The sequence below is a fragment of the Channa argus genome, chromosome 22 (genome assembly GCF_033026475.1).
Source record: "Channa argus isolate prfri chromosome 22, Channa argus male v1.0, whole genome shotgun sequence".
Lineage (NCBI taxonomy): Eukaryota > Metazoa > Chordata > Actinopteri > Anabantiformes > Channidae > Channa > Channa argus.
The window spans coordinates 12253905-12272438 of NC_090218.1; the positions used below are offsets into that span (position 1 = coordinate 12253905).

An 18534-nucleotide genomic window follows, 5' to 3' on the forward strand; every position below is an offset into this window, starting at 1 on the left:
ACAGACACTAAGACAGAAGCATATATATGTAGGGTTGGTCCTGAATAGATGGCTAGTGCATCACAGGGTTAAATCCCACAAACAAACTGCAGAAATTCACAACATTTTTTGAGCTAACAGTCCTATGAGCAGAGCAACAGTGTTTCTAAATCCATTAAACATAAAGAAAATGACGGTGGTCAAGGATAAAGAAAAAACCAAAGTTGCCTGCTGGTAGGACAGATGGTGTAAGGAAGTTTCTCGTAAGTCACATGGTTGGATCATTCACACAAACACACTCACGTTTCCACTGACAAGAGATTTAACAGATTGTAAATGTCACTGGACTCTTAACAGGTTCTATGTATAAGTCTGACCAGAGACGACTTTTTACCAAACTGTTTATTATGTGAAAGTGTGTTTAGCTGTAAGTTTGTAATCTTATAAATTTGCTGTCGAATGTTTTACACTGTTCACTCTGTCCACAAAATCACAATTATCAGCAGAAATTTACTAAAAAAGAATGAACTAAATATTTTATACAGTTTTTCTATTTCCTTTACACCTAGCAGCCTCCAGACCTTTTCAGTTACAGAATGTCATTCATGTTTAGATGCCTTTATACCTTTTGGCTTTGAGTTGAGCTGAGATACAGACATCAAGCCCATCCTAGCTGCCAAGTACAACTTTAAACAGATGCAAGATGAGGTAAGTGTGCTGCAGTCAGGACACACCGGACAGTGGCTTCTTGTTTCTTGCTGATAGGCTGCTTCTTGATGTTTCGACTCAGCTGCAGGTAATAGGCTTTGAAAGGAGACAGATCATCAAGGTAGGAAACAGGATGAGCGACAGGATGAGAACACAAAATAGGGAAGCAGACCTCTGCACGACTTGTGTTATTCTTCCCGTCTCAAGGTGAAAATGTTTAGCTTTTAACACACTGCGGATGACTCAACTCATCTTGAGGCTTCTGAAGTTAAAGCCAATAATGTTGAAAGGAAAATAAAAAAGGAAATAGAGATGAAGAGAAATTCATTGCACTGTTGCCTCCCCCAGCCTCTTAACACTCTCCACATGCCTTAGCATCACCACTTTAGGTCCGTCCAAGCACTGTAGTAGACGACGTAATCATCAAGGATACTCGCAATACAGAACTGTGCACTACACATCAGATCTTACAGATCTCTGGTACCTATGTCAAGAATTAATTAAATTTGTATCCCAAAACAAACATGCATTAAGTGTATTATTATTATTATTATATTTTTGATGATTTACAATTTAATAATCTGATGCCCAATTTTATTTATACATACAGGGAGTCATTGGAATTAGGACACAAACAGGTCGAAAAATACAAGGCAGTGGATCTACTCGACTGCTTTGGTTCTCCTGTCCGAGAGAGCTCCACTCAGCATGGTTTTAACAAACCTACAGCCTCATGCATCAGGCATGAACTGCTCACAGATTAATTTGCAAATCACCTCCAGCCAAAAGACAAATGAAGGTTAAGAGGCTCCTAACGAGTGTATTTTCCAACATCCACCCTATAGAGCAATTCCATCCTTGATGCTCTCGTCTTTTCTTCTCTTACAGGACACAGCATTTTTTTTTTTTTTTTTTTTTTTGGGAACAAAACCATTCGAACACAGCAGCAGTTGCCTGGTGAGACGGACCCTCTGCATTACAATTCTGCCCGGTGAGTCCCTTTTACATGGAGCACTTTTTATGAAGTCAGGCCTCTGATGCTGCTATCTACACTGGCACTGCCACATGCATAAAAGTCCTAGTTCTTGTCCTTAGGATTATAGCAGCCAGGAGAGGGACTCTCTCTCCTGAACTGCATCAAAAATTGTTTGTGTGCATGTGCACATCAAGAGCAACAGTGGGAATCCCAACACATTTGCATACCTCCATCTGCAACACAAGAGCTCTTTATAGCATCTGTTTTCTTAACATCTATAGGTAAATTATTGTCAATATTAAAGCTACAGGATGGTGTTGCTCCCTTCACCTTTGACCCAGAACTGGCCTAGATTTTTGAACATTGTAATCGATCTGACGTTCAGCCCGATTAGTAAGTTTTGCAACATTTTTATTCATTGTTATTGGACAATAACAAATACCTGAAGAGCTGTGCAGAACATGCCACAGCGCATTCAGCCAGTAACCCTGTGAATTCTGCATGTCCTTGTAATTCTAAACATAAAAACCATTGCAACACGCATCACGATTTTTCAGAAAAGCTGTCACAATAACACCCTCAATGCCAGTGTTTAACGGTCTCCTTCACATGGAGCACTGATGGGATATACTGACTGGAAGCAGCTGACAAGAGACTGTTGTCACCCACATTATAATCCCACTCTTTTTGACAACACTGCATTTCAAGTAAAATCCTGTGTGGATATGTTGGCCTGGAAAAAAAATCCAGTGGAGGGTCTTAAGCATGAAAATAGCTTTTTACCATTTAATGTGGTGTGGTGGATGATTCATAACCCTTTCCCATGGTTCCGTTTGCTTTCTTGCATGATAATTTGTACCCTGCTGGCAGCATGAAAATTTACAGTGAGAATAAAATAAAATGGCAAACAGCAAAGCAAATGCAATGCTAGTATATGCAGGCGACGGTTATATTAGCTGCGTGAAGTGGATGCTGATGTCAGCTGTAATTGGAAATACTCTATCAATGTTCTTTATACTGCGTGCGCCTGTGTCCATTTACATTATCTTTTATGCTGTAATGTGGCTTTTATGGAGGCCTCTTAGCCAGTTCCCTGCAAAAAAAATGTGGTTTTAATCATAATGACAGTTTTACCCAGTCAAATATATCCTTAATAAATAAACTTCTACCACATAAAGATACTGGGATACGTACGTTGCAACACAGCTCTGCGTCTCCATCATGGCCGTTGAACTGAACATATTATGTAGTGATGCACTACAGTGAAATTCATTTTTTTTCATTGAACACAGTGTAAGTGATTCCACTTTTGTTACTATTTCCAGTAAAATATTTACAAAGGATCTCATATTGTGGAGAGGAGCTGTCAGACTCCTTGAACAGCAGATGTTCACTTCTCTTTCTAATAAGACTTCAATAATTCCTGATGGATTAGTAAGGTTTACAGCATTCACATTTATTGTTAGAAATATGATAATATCATACGCCTGAAGTGCCGTGCAGGATGTAGTGGAGTGTGGCAGAGGGTTGAAGAGCATAGTGGAGCAGGGAGAGTGGGGGACGTGTGGAGATTGTTAAGTTGAAGTCTTGTGCTTGTGCTGGTTTTTACAGTCTTACAAGTCGTTAGTTCACACTAGGTGGTGGTTTGATTCCTTGGCTTTGGCTCCGTGCCTTCAGTTAATAGACTCTGCTACATGTCAGCTTGGTGCAGCTTGGTCCCATCTAGCCCAATCTGTGTAGCACTAAAACAGGAGTTAACAGTACCAGGCAGACCAAGCGTCTTCTCTTTTTGGCTACGGAGGAAACCCTCATTATTTAGAGTTAAGCAACATGGGGTTATGATTTATAAAAGAGAAAGTGTGAATGTCAGTGAGCACAATACACTCAACATCACCCATACTATTGTTTCAAGTGTATTTTTGTCCTGATTAGATCTCATGAAATGGCCAATTGATGTTGCTGTTGCTGAATTCCAGCCAATCAAACTAACACACCCATGCTATTGTTTAGAGCCTACACTGAGTTCCATTTGGGTGATGTAGGGGGTGAAGCTGCTACATTACCTTATGCCATGCTTGTTAAAAGCTTTTATTCTCCATAATTATATCTCCCTGGGACATACAAAACTCCCTTAATTAGAATCCAAGACTGCACAACCCCCATTTTAATTTTAATTCCACATTGTGAAAATTCAAAGAAAGAGCCTCAAGTCGAAATTAGCTTTTTTTTTCGACGAGAGCACCTGTGCAGGTCAGAGGAGGCATCTTACAGGTGCCAGTGTTGTGGCTGCAGGCAAGAGGCCGTGAAACGAGGGAAAGGAGAGTTTTAATAGCGTGCTGTTTGGAGGTTTGGAGCACTTCAGAGGCCTGTAGTGTAAAAGTGGTTGGGGGGGGGCATCGACACATCTAGAGAAGGTAAGTAAGTAAGGGTTGAGAAAGTAACTTTATTTGTGATATTTAGTGAGTTCAGTCTTCGATAAATAGATTAATTTGGTTTTTTTTTTAGCTTTTTGGTGAATGCATGCTACAAATTTTAGTCCTGGAGATATTGCTGCCATGTTGTGCTTAGAGCTTTCATCACTTGTGCTTTCATGCATACATTACCACAGAAACCTCATATGAACGAAAACACATGTAGAAGAACACTTTAGTGTTTGAATGACTTGAATGACCACTTCCTCTATTTATCCATCCGAATTTACAAGAAAATAATGTGTTGAGTACTTATGATAAATGCTAATTTGGCTCCAATTTGTAACATGTAAGAGTAAACTGCCTGTACCACTGATGTGATAAATGCATTAAGAGGGATTTTCACATGCTTTGCAACTAAACTGTCATAAAAACACACACTCGCATACGGAACCCATTTCAGGAAAGTAGGACTTTTTGTCCTGCGTCTCTTCCGTTTAACAGGGAACAAAAGCGGCTCTTCATCCCACAAAGGATTTGTGCCGTTTGAAAAAAAAAAAAGAAAGGGAAGGAAAACTGGAGGATTGTGGGCAGTCTGCTGCTGCAGAGCTGAGAGATTCACTGACTCACAGGGATGTGAAGACTCAGCTTGTTACACTGGGAGGACAAAGTAGATGTTCACCCAGACCCTGATGTCTGGTTTGTGACAAGAAGCTGCCACACTGTTGCAAATGCAGAACAGATCACTGCTGAACAGCCTGGCATAATGTGTCACTACTGGGACTTGCTGTTTGAGATCAGTGACAGGGGAACTTCATCATAGGATTATCTTTTTCTGAGAAGGCACAGGAGTGAGTACATCTACTTTCTACTTCCTTCATCTATCCTCTGTATAATACTTAGGAGAAAATAAGTTCATCTCTGTTTTTAGCCCATCTGACCTTGTACCCTTTTCGCTCGCAAGTTGTCATCTCCACTAGTCATGTTAAGGGTTTTACATTCTTACGTTGTCCATGGATCTTTCCCATTCTTGTAAAACAAATACCTTAGGGTATTTGTTCAACCATCCACTTGGAGCTCACAGTGACCTCAGGTTTGTCCAATTTGATGATGCCCAGGTTATAGTATCTTCAAATCTGGCACAAATGTCCACTTGGATGCCTGAATGGACTGATTAGACTTTGGTGGTTGAAGGTCAAAAGTCAAGGTCATTTTGAAATCATTCTAATCTTGCAAATGCAACATCTTAACAAATGCCTAATAAGAATTACACTTGGCACAAACCTCCACTTTTATTGCAAAAATGTAAACTTGACTGGTTGTTGGAAGCCTAAAGCCGGGAAGCAGCAGTTTGAGTTAGTTTGGTTTTGCTTGTACAATATTGTTATTCTATTAAAACTGATAGAAGCTGGCATCCTGGCCAGGTCTCACCTGGAAGAGGGGCTGCTAACCTTTGTCTTAAAGATTTGGGCTTTTCCTTATCTGCTTTAAAGAGCTAAGGACAAATGGTGACATATGTACTAAGGTTCAGGACACTTGAATTCAGGTCTTTCTCGCTTTAAGATTATTTTAAGATTCTTTGGCCCAGTTCGTGTTCACTCTGACTTCATTTGCAGTCCAAGAGCTGAGAGCTCTTACTGAACTGATTAGACAGATTAGGTGATGCGATCTGAGATGTTTGATCATCCATTTACAATGTTTAAAAGGAAAAAAGAAAAAACTTGATATTTTTGATATTATGTGACAAAAGCACAGATCGAACTAAACACCTGCTAAACCTTCCTGGGCTATTTTTGTGTTGCATATGAGGCCTTTCTGTGTGAGCTGTCAACATATTCAACATCCTCAGCTGAACTCAGATCTCAAACGGGAAACTGGCTTCTTCCTGTACTAACTTTTAACTGGAAGACTGGTTACGCACCTATACGCCAAAGTCTCAGAGACTTTATAGGAAGGTATAAGTCCCTTAAAGTTACTAGCTAGCTTCAAACCAGAATAAAGTGAAGTTTGGTGGCCTAAATACGTAGCATATGTCCCAAACTGTGGAATAAAAGATGTCTGATCTTTATTAATTTAGATTTTATACTGTAAAAAAATTTTTATTGAGGCGTTCTCAGGGCTAAAATGGGACATTACCGAAAACATAAAGTCTGAGTGTGATATAATAACTCCTGAGCTTATTCTCCTTCAATTCCCTAACGCGGACTTTCCAAAACTTCATCCAAGCTTGTCCTCTGTCACAATTACATCCCATCAGACTGTTGCATTCAGTAAAATAATTAGAACTCATGCAGCGGGTGCTGAGAAAAACCCCAGTTATATTTCCTGTTTATTCTTGACACTGGTTTGTTCTAGTTTACGTAGCTTAAACTATATAGCTGTGAAAATGATTCTTCACGTGCACTTGGAAATGACATTCAAGCAGCACCTCACCTAGTTGTACTGTCTTTGAAACACCCAGGGTCTGAGCAATGACTGACTGGAAGGAGAAGAGGAAAACAGACACGAGAACGGCACCGTTGGCAAAATGAAAAACGGCGAAAGAGAAGGTTTCTTTATTTTTGCTCCATTTCACCAGAAAGTGAAACTGTTTGCTGTGACAAACATTTTCAATAGACTTGAAAAATGCCCACGAGGATTTGTGGACGCCTTTAATAATTACTCATTTTTCATCCCTGCTCTCCTCCTCCTCTGTATCTTTTAATTTACGCCAGTCATCCTTGCAAAATCGTGAGTTAAGAAAATGAAAAATCAGGCCGTCATTAGTCAAAGCAGCCATCCATTTAACAGGTAAATATGACAGTCAATATTAGCTTGCATGCTGCTGGCCTTTGCGATTTAGACTCTGGATTCCTGCACCTAACCCTCCACTAAACAATAAACCATGTGGAAATACACAGAGACAAACAGAAGCAAACCATGTACACGCACAAGATCTACTGCATCACAACCGAGCTACTGCAAAAGAACATTTATAATCCACTAGTGTTCAGTAAACAGTTTATTATGTGTCTGGGAAGCTTGTTTAAAAAGAAAGAAACAATAAATGAAAGTTTCAAATCTGACTGACAATATATTCATCTTCTGACTGAGTCTGAAACTGCGTTGTGCCGGGAACGTCTGCATTAAAATGATACGCCGGTGTTGTTGTGCACTTAAAGCTGTAACCGGGGGCACTTGTGCTGAGCTGGTTGTAGCGGTGGATTCAGTAGCCAGGATCAAGAGATGGAAATCAAATAATGAATAATTTTTTTTTTTTTTTTACATCCTGACTCATTTAATTTTCTCTGCAGCTTCAGGAGGAGTCTTGTCTGGAAGCAGTCAGTGATCTCCTCTTTCATGTAAACTCTACTGAACGTGAAAACTGCTGAAGCGGAAAACACACATGGATGCACAAACAGGCCCACAAATAATGGTTTGTAAAATATATTTGCTCACACAGTTGATTTGCATGACTTCCTCCTCTAAAAGTGACAATGCTGCAGAAATAAGAGCAAGCAAACCTTCATGGGAGCAAAGTCTAACTTACACAGTAACAATCATGGATATTTTATATAAGTATAAAATAGATTCTAAAGGCTTCAGAATCATATGTTAAACCTCTTTCGGGGTCAAAAGTCTTATTCCTGATTTAAAATTTTACCTGTGCCTGGTGTCTCCAGCAGAAGTTTGCTGATGCCAGTGTCCAGCCCTGGCTGGAGGTTTCTAAAGGGGGCATTGCGTGTACTGTCCAAAGAAGGCTGTCTATTAGTGGTCTAAAAGACAATTAAGGAATTGTTTTAGTTTAACGTTGGTCTTTTTACCTTTACACCCAAAGAAGAGAAAATGTCTTCCACTGGCAAAAACTACCCGAAAGCAACTGAGGGTGGAAACTGGAGAAGTAGAAGAATATGTCCTTATATGCACATTAGAACACCTTGTCCAAGTCGGTGTCCTGTCCCAGCAGGGAGCAGGACATAAGGATTCTTCCGAGTGTCTGACTGACGGGTGATCTCTGAGACTTTGCCACTGGAATATGATACGTTTGGAAACTATGAATTCAACAGGTGTTCAATGATGAACTTCTTTCCTCCCGGTTGATCAGGTTTTAAAAAGCGCACGACTGAGTTCTGTCAGCTGATGTGTGAGATGAGACCATTTGACTTCTCAAAGCCAAATTTAATTCTATTTTCCCCTTTTTCTTGTAACTTTTGCTATCAGTCCCCTTTAATATTTTTCTCTCATTCTCTAAGTTTCTCCATTTCCTTCCGACTCCTCATCCACCGTAATTTTCTCCATTTTCTTTAATTCTCTGAAGCTACCTCGTCCTTCTTTTACTTTTTTTTTTTTCATATCTCTCATGCTCTATTTCATTGTCGCTTTCAAGTTTGCTTCTTTTATTTGCTGCCTTTTGAACTCCTCTCTCACAGTCTTCGCTTGTTCCCTCACACTTTCCCTTTTGTTCACTCTGTCTCTTTCTGAAACAATAACCATCCTTCACGAGCCGCTGGCACTCACAGTTGAATACATTTGATATGCTGATTATGCAATACTCCATCCCCTATCTAAAAACACGCCATGCTATGCTGTACTGTACAGCCATATTTCAGGCTCATTTTGAAGCTAGAAACCATTTGGACAAAAAAAAAAAAGCCTTTTTTGTTAGTGTTTAGCAATTGTGTTCCCCATGAGCTTGTCAATAAAATCCCTCTGTGAATGATGAGCTTAAACAGCCAGTCACCAACGCTACCATTTTTCCAGCGCCTTGTTTCAAGCTCCAGTGATCATACATACATCATACAATATATCAGCAAGGCCCCACTTTGCTTAACCAAGGTGACTTATGCCTTGAGTTACAACAATCAATAGCTCATCAGAATTATTCACCCCCTTTGACAAACAAATCAATGCATGTTCTTTAGCCCCACTCCCACATCTGAGTGGTCTGTACAAGCCCATTGTAATTCAACGCCAAAATAAGGCAGGAATCAGACAGCTCCCCGGAGCCACATTCGGTTTACTGCTTTACGTTGTACAGATTTAGGTTAAGGTGTAAAGACAAGAAATGCTAACAGGCATCATTGGGTTTGTGCAACGTAGTTGTAGATGGTATTTTTTACGGCAGACTTTCAATTGGAAGTTTATTAATTTGCCATGTCCAAGGGGATGTTCTTGCAAAATTTGGAGAAATTTCTTCAAGGACACACACACACACACACACACACACACACACACACACTGTGGACTGACATTACAAACACATTGGTGAATTTTGAGGGATCATCTGTTACAGTGGCTTTACCAAGCAGTATATAAGATGAATCAAGTTTTTTTTATATTTATATTAAATGTCTAACATCCACATGAAACTCAGCAACAAGCTAAAGATGCATTTCTGATGTCTGTCCATCAGCACCTCCTGCACCACCAGCAGTAAACGCCTACGTGCTGGTTTACAAAGTTTGCAGCAGGCGATAATGTTCTTTGAATTTTTGATGAACTCAAATTAATGATAGCGCTTCCATCCTCCATGCTTTGATTAGCGGCAATAGACGGGACCAAAATTCAATTGCGTTGAGGTAACGCAGTGATGCAGCGCTACTTTGTGACGGTAGTGTAATTCGTTTTTGAAACTCTAATCCCTTTCACGAGTCACTGCTAAAGAAGTGAAATAATTACAGAAACAATATGCAGATACAAGGAGGCTTGTACAGGTGTCCGGAAGGGATCTGTAGTGAGTTCCAGTGGCTGCAAGATGGCAAAGTGGGTCAGTAAAAGAAGTGGGAAGATGCGTAGAAAAAAACCTTTGTGCCTCTTCTCCCCTCAGGCCAGAGGACGTGAATAGCTTTGAGCATAAGTCATATACAAAAGATGAGGTTCTCAATGCTATGCGACGCTATTGATTTTTATTAAACATTTTGCTTTGTTGCAGCTCTTGTTTTATTTTATAATTGAAGAGAAACTAAGTAGAACTAGTGTCGATTTTGTTATTACCAGCTAACAAGATGTAATATGTATTTTAAAGCTGCTAATGTAAAAAACTAAAGTTATTTGTAAAAAGATGCTACAACATATTGTATTGTGAACTATCAAAAGCTATTTACTGGCTACTGTGGTAATTTGAACAGATTACAGCATAATGTAGTAAACTACATTCCAATTAATTATTGTCGTTCTATAAGAAACTATAAATACCATAATAAGGATAAATACTATAAAAAGATTTGTACAAATTAAGCTATTTGAATGATAAAGGTAAAAACATTACTTTGTTTTCCCAGTCTTGCCTGAGTTTCCACACGTGAAGATGGTCTGGGATAAAATACATGAGTTTTGGAATCATGATGCAGGCCAAACATTTTCTCATCACCGCTGAGGGTTCACCACCAGAAAAGTTGGATTTTTAAATGACCCTTCAAACATCAGCAGTTAATGATCTCCAGCAGAAACCGATCTTTACCTTTGGGACCTGAAGTCACGGAAGGGACAGACTAACAGCATGGAATGCAGTGTGATTTTAAACAACCAGCCAAAATTATTCTGAAGCCACTAACGGTTCCCAGTTGACATCATAAACCTAGAACATGAACCAACACCTTTGTGATTGGTTCCCGCTCATAAAGGCTGTTATATTTGTAGGCCCATTGCATGGCGTTGCATCAGACTACACAGTTTTATTTCCATTCCTTTTCGGTGCTAGTGTCAAATAAATATTGCAGCAAGAATGCTGCCGCGGACAACGGTCACGCTAGTTTTCACTCTGATGCTACATAAATATAAAATGATCCACATAGTTGTTTTATGTCGATATTTAATGATGCACAAGTGCCTCCTCCTAACAACCACGGAGAAGCTCTGAGGAGACCGATCCACACCCAGCAGTTCATTCTGCAGGTTACGTGTTGCACACAGCTTCAAAGCAGATCCAGTGACCTGCTTTGCTGTGCCCCGTTCATCCCTCTCGACATTTCCCTGCTTTGTTTACGTGGCATCATGCTGCTGGATATTTAAAGACATCAAATGCGTTAGGTCCTGAAAATTAGTAGGGACTGTTGATGGCTAATTAGTGGAAACGAAGTCAGCTTCCAATTTTCCCCGGCCCTCCAGAGAGCATCCTCTGCTCGTGCGCTTTCATACAAACTCACATGCACGCACACACGTACACAATCACAAACAGATTTACTGAGTCAAACAACACTGACAAACAATATCAAAATGTTCATAGTGAATTCAGAGCTGCTAACATGGTAGAGTGGAACGAGAAACAAGGAATAAAGGATTGACTGATGGAAATGAATCCGGACATGAAAGAAGGATCAAGAAGAAAAGAACCAACAGCAAAAGAAACGAAAAAAAAAGCCGAAAGCATGTTGACGAGAAGAAGAAGGAATGAAACAAGACCAAAGAAGGAAATGTGTTAAACGGAAGTTACAACCTTTGTTGTAAAATCCAAAGAGCAGCTCCAGGATTCAGCTACATGTTGGAAAAAGTTAATGGAAGAAAGGGCTGTTTTGTGTCCAAGGACAAAGAGGGAAAAATCTGACTTGAGCAGTGATTTGAATTTTTTTTTTTTTATCCAAACAGACAAGAAAAGGAGCAAAGAGCCAAGGAGACAACAGCATGCGAGATTTTTTGTGTTACGAAGTAAACGAAGTTGGAGCCACAGAGGCCTGTTGACTGCTGCATGTAGCCCAGGTGAGAGTCACACTCTACTACTACAAGTATGTCAAAATTGTACTCAAGAGTACTTTAGAAAATGTATTTGTACATTCGTCCATTGTACATGAACAAATTTTATTCTTGCTTTGTTTTTAATCCACTGATGAGAAGTGTAGCACATGGCTGTGCACTGGCATGTACATAAAATTGCATTATCTATTTATGCCTACACACACACACACACACACACACACACACACACACAAGGCTAAACAAGGACAAGGAGGTTGTCGTCAGACCACTAAAATCAGTTGATTTGTTTAAGGTGCTGGGATGCTGGAGGACGCAGCAGCTTGTCCTCTGGCTCCAAATCAACTTCACTGACTTTTTAGGTGATGTCCTCTGTCCTCAAACTTAGTTAGGCATCGTACGTGCATGTGTACGAGCATCTGAGTGAAGTGTGCAGGCTTTGGCTTTAGGCTAAGTAATTCACGAGTGCTCGCTGTGGCACACAACCACCTGAGAGGATGTTTTTATTTGCTTTCTGTTGTGGCATTGCTTCCTACACCTTTCATAACATGTATTATTCATAGTAATACAGCAGTTGTCTTGTTAAAGTGTCCATCATCCTGGCACTGGTTCACAATCAAAGCTTTGTACTTTGCGACACGAACACACGCAGTCTCCAAATCTTGTTTTCTACCTGCCTTTGTCTTTCCAAGTTTTCCTGCCTTGTCATGTCTCACGTCCCCGTCTCCCTCTTCTTCTTTTCTTTTCTACTCTTGCCTTATACCTTCCTCTCTGTCTTACTGCCTCTTTCTTCCTCCCTGCGTGTCCTGCAAGTAGATATGCAGTGGAAGGAGGGACTGTTACCGGTGTGTTGCATTAGCCTGAGGAGATTACAGTCAGTATTTGATGGAATAAAGCAATTCCATCACCTCGAGTTGGGTTTTCACGCTGGCAGTTCCACTGAGGTGCCCCTGGGTCAGGTCCTACAGTCTGTAAGCTTTAAAGTCTTTCTCTGTCATATCATGTCTTTATGACAAAAATCAACTCTTGAAGTTTCAGGCAAGAACGAAAAAGCAGCTAATTGGCTGCATGGGACTGTTTCAGGGTAGTTTGCCTCACAAACACTGAAACGCTGAAATGTAAACCGTCATTTGCCAGGAGCTGTTGGTGCTGTGTGCAGATACGTAACATCCCTAACAAAATCCTGCTTCCTGCGTCCAGGTAAAAGATGTGACGGCTTTAAAAAAAAAACCCCACCAACCTATAAAAACTGCAGACCATTGTGTTTTTATGTCAACTAAGCATTTTACTGTAAAACGCTTAGTTGACGCGGGTTCGCTATGCTTTGCTATTCATTGATACACTAAACAAATAATTAAAAGTCAAACATGCAGCAACGTCCTTTTATCTGTAATATATCCTCCAGCAAGACTAACGTGCCAACACGCTGAGCTGATCATATTTGACGTTTCTCTATCTGCATATATCTCAACGATAGCACACTCTTTGGTTTCAATCGATAATTGTTTAAGTGGATTGATTGCTCAGTGGCACAGATCACATTGCCTGGAAAAATATATTATCCTAATGAATGATTGTAATTTTTGACTTGATTTTTTTTGTGTGTGTGTTATTTTTGTTTGTTTGGTTGTTTTTTAGGATTTTAGGGAAATGTACTGTGGCAATCATGCATGACAAATTCTGAGTGAGTCATAAACATGAGAATTACTGGGAAGCAGATGCTTTGTATGATATAACAGAGCAAACAAGCAGTAGGAAACACCAAGGTTCTCCCTCCAGCTCTGTTTGAAGTCCAGTCCAGAAACCTTATTGGTTGATCAAGCAGATGGCAGCCAGGATATATAGGGCTTGTGTCTCTTTGCAAGGTCAGAAATTCAACATATCCAAGCCGAGAACTGCCAGAGGGAATGAGGTGGGATGGAAACACCTAAGGAACAGATCTTCTAAGCACTTTAAATGATGTTTTTTATTAGGTGAATTAGGGCTGTTATTAGCAACCCTGAGTGATATATGCAGCAATCAGCTACTTACTTTTAGAAACAAGCTTGATTTAAAAAAATAAAAAATAAAACCCAAGCTACAAGAAAACATGAGCATAATTCAGCTGAACTAAAATTGCAATAAAAATAAAGGATTTTCCATCTTGTTTTACATCTACAGATCAATGAATGAAAGCAAAAACAAACAACTTTTAAGTGTCTAACGCTAAAATAAAATGAATGTATCTTGTGTCATTTCACCAGATGATAAATCAGGATAAAAACAACATAACAAAATGAATAAAACAAAGTAGCTGAAGAACGGGGTTAATGTGAGTTAAAAGTGATTTTTATGCTTCTTGAATACTGGAGAGATATTCAGAGTTCTCGTGGTCTGGTTGAGAAATCTGGAGGACTTAGATGCTTCTGTGTGTCCGGCAACGAGGTGAGGTGGGCAACAACGATTTTACCAGCTGTACAACCGATTCCCTGCAAGAACCTGTGGTCAGAGATGTAGCAGTTTCCATTCCAGACACTGAAGCCATTAGGATTCTTTAACCTACGTCCCTGTAAAAGGATGCAAGGAGGGACACTTGCTTTTCTTAGCTTACAAAGAGAGTGAAGATGCTCCTGAGCCTTCGTAGCCATTGATGTGATGTAAGTGGTCCAGGAGAGGAAAAGGCAGTTTATGGGCCAGTTCCCTGCCGGTCAAGAACTCGCTCTCGAGTAGGATAACTAGTTCTAGGTCGGGTCCAGAATCAAGGCTCATCTACATCAGAGGCTGGGGGCAGAACTACTGTGGCCAAAGTGACCAACATGAGCAATGTACTGACAACAGCTATCATGTAGCTTTGTGGTGGCTAGAAAATATCACCTGGCCCATGTTGATGCCCCCTCAGGACTTGTAGGGTTCCACACTATTGTTCCATTTGCTGTTTTGTTGAAGTAGAGCACTTCTGTTTCACTACTTTTACTTTACCTTGTCACCTGTCCTTCGATTTTGCTGCCAACACAACAAACACTGTACTAGGATTCCACCTAATTGGAAACCTTTGGGGTGGAATTATTTCACTTAGTCAGAAACAAGGGCAGGCAAGTAATGAAGAATTCATTTTTAAGCATTAAAATGCACTGATTTGTTTCCTGTGTTTAGGAAACACCGAGTGAACAAATGGAGCGACTTTGATTTTCCACAGGAGCAAAAACAAGTCGTTGTGTTCGTGTCAGCTCACTGATCTGCCTGTTTCACATTTATTTCAAAAAGCTTGACACTCAGTTTAAATATGGGACCAAATCATCTGTTAGGTTGCATGTTGTTAGAGCTCAATCCAGTAATACGATCTATGCCTTCACATCACAATGTTTTTCAATGAGATTTAGTTTTTATTGCATTATTGATACGCATCTACTCAACCGCCCACTGGCTTGATATGTTCATTGCTTGTGGTACTAAATGGACCATAAATGCATCTGTAAATATGTAATTCAAACAAACTGCTGATTTCCATTTCAGTAATTTACTCTGCAAACGCTGAGGAGCTATGATCCAGAAACCCAAGTATTCCTTGAAATGCAGTCACCCTTGAGCTTGAATCTCCTTTCGCAAACATGATCCAGTAACAACATCTGATGTGTGAGTATCTCAGTGACAAATATTAGATCAGACACGGGGTGTGATATCCTCTCTCAGTCATTTCTGGTCCTTGACTGAGAAGTTGCCTGTTGGCACAGACCCCCACGAAGCCCTGACTGCTCCCACCACACACCTGGGTCTCCACGCACTGATGCCATGGTGATATTGTGTGTGACAGAGAATAACTCATGCATCAAATGTTGTACAGTATAGCTGACTTCCAAATGTGACGCACAATCTGAGGGCAAAGCAGACGTCCACATGCAGGAATGTGGCATCTAATGGCAGGTATTCTTAACAGTGTGTGACGAAGGGAACCACTAGCAGCACGTCCACTAGCAATCAACACATTTTTAACAGATCTAAGCAAACAAATAAAAAGGTTTTAATATTTATCATAAGAATGATGCACCTGGCTTTTACTGACAGAAAATGAATCAGAAACGAAAAATACTGACCCTCTCTCTCTATGCATGGACCTAGTTATTAACTAAAAGCTGCAGTTCATCAGTGGCAAACTTGGTGCAAATAGATACAAAATGCTCCGTGATTCCAGAAATGCACTTAACACTAAACACCTCTGGCTTCTCAGCTGCAACGGCATTTGTGTCAGTCCAGCTACTGATCACACACTGACAGATACTGCTACAGATGATGTGCCAGTCATGACTGATCAGACAAAGGCGACCGCACGGGACTGGACACAGTTCATTTTGATATCAGCATCGAGCAGGTGAAAAAAGTAAAAAACAGGAAAGCAGATTTTGCCACATCATTGAGACGGAGTCGTTCCCCTTCAAAGTAAGAATCAATGTGGCTCAGGAGGAGCAGAGCAGAGGGGATATTGCATTAACAAGCAACACAGCAAAGTCAAAGTAAAAGCAGCCTTACCTCTGAGTCAGACGCCAAAATCGTAGTGTTGGATAAGTCAGAAAACCATGGAGCTGGTTGGGCAGCTGGTGCTCCTCAGTATTACAGTGGTGTGGGGATTTTCAGCTAATCAGAAAGGATATCAAATTTCTTCAAAGCCTTTCTGTGTGATTTCAGGATAATCTCAAGTCTGGTTTAGAGGCTGGAGTCCAGCAGAACCAGCAGCAGACGGCTCAATTCCATTTGCAACGCGGGTGCTTCTGACATGCTTCTCCTTCCCTTTAGGGGACTGGGGCGCCTCAGACTGTGATCTGGCCGGGCAAGAGAAGTGGAAAGCAGCAGCAGGAGTACTGACTGTTGTAGTAGTTATATTCCTGACTGTGGACAGCGCTGAGCATCCTTCAGTGGAGAGATAAAGAAGAGATGAAGAAGAAGATCCAGCACAGTAGAACTGCAGAGCGCACAAGCAGCGCAGCACACTCTGTCGCTTAAATCCCCCCAAAATGGGCTGATTCTAGGCAGGAGGCAGGCATTTCAACACAGCGCAGGGGAAAGAGGGGCTGTTGCATCAACATTGCTCTGAGTCTTGTTCTCTTTTTTAAAGAAGAAAAAGAAAAATCACTACCAGAGCTCCAACAGAGTCACCATCCCTCTCCGGAGCTCCTCAAGTCTGCACAGGACCAAGTGTGACTGAGGAAGGGAGACAGCGGGAGAAAGGAAAAGTGTATGCATGCATGCATATGTGTCAGTGTGTGTGTCAGTGTCTGTGCAGTAGAGGAGGACAGGCAGAGAGGAGAGCGGAGCGCGGTGGACAGACGGGAGGCTGCGAGCGCAAGTGGAGCTGGAGAGCGATGTGAGAAGAGAAAATGATGCTCTGAGAAAAGGAGGAGGAGGAGGAAGGTTGGGGGAAGATGCCTGGGAGAGAGAGAGAGAGAGAGAGAGAGAGAGGGAAAGAGGGGGAGAGCGAGGGAGAGAAGCTCGCTCTGTCTGTGACTACATTAACAGCGCTGAGTAGGTGGAGTTTTCCTTGCAGCAATGGAGGGAGTATTATAATTTAAAGCCAAAAGAGAGACGAACACACACACAGACTTACAGAGTGAGCGAGAGAAAGCAAGACCCTGTGTGTGTGTGTGTGTGTGTGTGTGTGTGTGTGTGTGTGTGTGTGTGTGTGTGTGTGTGTGAGAGAGAGAGTCCCCAGCTGCAGTGGAGCTGGCACACCGACAGTCCTCTCGCCAGGAATCGTAAACATTGATTAGAATATTTAAAGACGCACACGTTCACACATGAAACAAAACAACAACAACAAAAAAAAGCAACACACAGACATGTGACACACAGCTTCATCAGATCCACACAGCACAGTGCAGAATCTTAGTTTGTAAAGTAAATTTAGCCTTTAGGTACTTTTATTTGCATTCATTTTTGCTCGCTGTTCAGAGAAGCACTTGCTGTATTTACAGTAGTAGCCCTTTTCGTTTACCGGGTAAATGAATTTAATTAATTGTTTCAACCGTATTTTATTTCTTCCTTACGTTTACACATGACTATATTTGCACCGAATACATCTGGATGTAAGATGAAAAGATGGGTCTGAGACAAAGTTGAGACATAGTCTTTAGTTGCGTTGCCAGTGTGTTTTGGATCGTTGTCTTTCTGCAGCTGTTAGTTTTGATGCATTTTCTGGAAATTTGCCGACAGAAACCTCTGAATTTATCCCGCTGCTGCCAAATCATCCACGAGTTGCAGTGTTTCTCTGGGCTAATCCTGATCCAGAACTATTGGTTCATTTCTGTACTTTTTGTTTTTTGTTTTCCAAATTCCAACCTGGCTTTTTGATGCTGCGGATGAGGACTTTGTATTTCTGCGTAATGTCAGCTTTGTGGAGGCCGTTGCTGTTTGCTGACTGTTTCATGTTTTATCAGATAAATTCGACCTCTTTCTTTTTCAGCACCAAATCCAAATTTTATTGGCCATACTCAACATTTCTGCAGTGCTTCTTATAGTTTCCCCTCTTTTCAGATTCAGATAGTTTGCTTTTCTCCCACAGCTCTCTGGTCTTCCTGCTCATTTGTTCTTTCACAAATAAGGGAAAACCCAGATTGATTTAATGGGCAAAAAGAAACCAGCCGCTCGTTTCACTATTTTTGCCCACATGAAATAAAGGTTCTCTGTTCTACGTAGATTAATATATACCCTCAAATTAAAGATGAAATTCTGAACTTTTGTCTCCTATTTATCATTTATCTTAAACCTAAATTTCTTCCCTGTAAATCAAAGGCAAATAAAACACTCTTGCCATTCAAGTACTTT

General features: G+C 40.8%; 1 protein-coding gene across 1 annotated transcript in view; it reads right to left on the reverse strand.

The window, feature by feature from the left end:
• Nucleotides 1-17065, reverse strand: part of sgcd (sarcoglycan, delta (dystrophin-associated glycoprotein)) — a 245000-nt gene extending 227935 nt beyond the window's left edge. Inside the window, exon 1 of the mRNA XM_067491823.1 lies at nucleotides 16246-17065. The gene's annotated coding sequence lies outside the window, so the exon portion shown is untranslated. The remainder of the gene's footprint in view (nucleotides 1-16245) is intronic.
• Nucleotides 17066-18534: the final 1469 nt, after the last annotated feature.